We start from the raw sequence: 1632 nt of genomic DNA, 5'->3' as shown, positions 1-1632 counted from the left end.
TATCGCAGTAGCGCTGGTTCGTGACACTGGTTGCTCCTTGAGCGTCAAACTCTTGGAAGAAGGGTGGGCCAATGATGAACGTAGCCGTGAAGCGACACCATACGGAGACACGTTCACCATGCAGAAGAACTGCTGTACGATATGGATCTTGTATGGGTGACATTTGAGAATGGATCGAAACACCTTCCGTACAGTGGACCAGAGGATGTTCGACTGTGGTGACACAGCACGCACACTGCCTGACGATCGGGAATTTGCGCGCAGCGTTGTCTGCCATAGCAACAGCGATTTCATCGACCACCTGTCATGTAACCGGTCGTCGGCCTCATCCCGGAGCAACGCCCAGTTCTCCAGTTGATTCTAACTTACTCATCATGCTCCGCACAGCAGGTGGAGAAAGAGGACCCTTCCGTATTGCTTTCAGCCGGCGATATTCTCTAAGTGCAGCTGCAGCATTACTGTTGGTTTGACAATAGAGCTACACAAATACGAGGTGCATTCAAGTTCTAAGGCCTCCGATTTTTTTTCTCTGGACTGGAAAGAGATAGAAACATGCGCATTGTTTTAAAATGAGGCCGCGTTCATTGTCAATACGTCCCAGAGATGGAAGCACCGTATGGCAGATGGAATTTTACCGCCAGCGGCGAGAATGAGAACTGTTTTAAATACTTAAAATGGCGACGTTTTCCTTACTTGAACAGCGTGAAATCATTCGTTTTCTGAATTTGCGTGGTGTGAAACCAATTGAAATTCATCAGCAGTTGAAGGAGACATGTGGTGATGAAGTTATGGATGTGTTGAATGTGCGTTCGTGGGTGCGACTGTTTAATGAAGGCAGAACATCGTGTGACAACAAACCGAAACAAACTTGGACGCGCACAAGCCGGTCTGACGACATGATCGAGAAAGTGGAGCGAATTGTTTTGGGGGATCGCCGAATGACTGTTGAACAGATCGCCTCCAGAGTTGGCATTTCTGTGGGTTCTGTGCACACAATCCTGCATGACGACCTGAAAATGCGAAAAGTGTCATCCAGGTGGGTGCCACGAATGCTGACGGACGACCACATGGCTGCCCGTGTGGCATGTTGCCAAGCAATGTTGTCGCGCAACGACAGCATGAATGGGAGTTTCTTTTCGTTGGTTGTGACAATGGATGAGACGTGGGTGCCATTTTTCAATCCAGAAACAAAGCGCCAGTCAGCTCAATGGAAGCACACAGATTCACCGCCATCAAAAAAATTTCGGGTAACCGCCAGTGCTGAAAAAATGATGGTGTCCAAGTTCTGGGACAGCGAGGGCGTAATCCTTACCCATTGCGTTCCAAAGGGCACTACGGTAATAAGTGCATCCTACGAAAATGTTTTGAAGAACAAATTCCTTCCCGCACTGCAACAGAAACGTCCGGGAAGGGCTGCGCGTGTGCTCTTTCACCATGACAACGCACCCGCACCTCGAGCTAACGTTACACAACATTTTCTTCGTGATAACAACTTTGAAGTGATTCCTCATGCTCCCTACTCACCTGACCTGGCTCCTAGTGGCTTTTGGCTTTTTCCAACAATGAAAGACACTCTCCGTGGCCGCACATTCACCAGCTGTGCTGCTACTGCCTCAGCGATTCTTCAGTGGT

This window comes from Schistocerca cancellata, chromosome 10 (genome assembly GCF_023864275.1).
Source record: "Schistocerca cancellata isolate TAMUIC-IGC-003103 chromosome 10, iqSchCanc2.1, whole genome shotgun sequence".
Taxonomy (NCBI): domain Eukaryota; kingdom Metazoa; phylum Arthropoda; class Insecta; order Orthoptera; family Acrididae; genus Schistocerca; species Schistocerca cancellata.
This window is presented reverse-complemented; position numbering follows the sequence as displayed.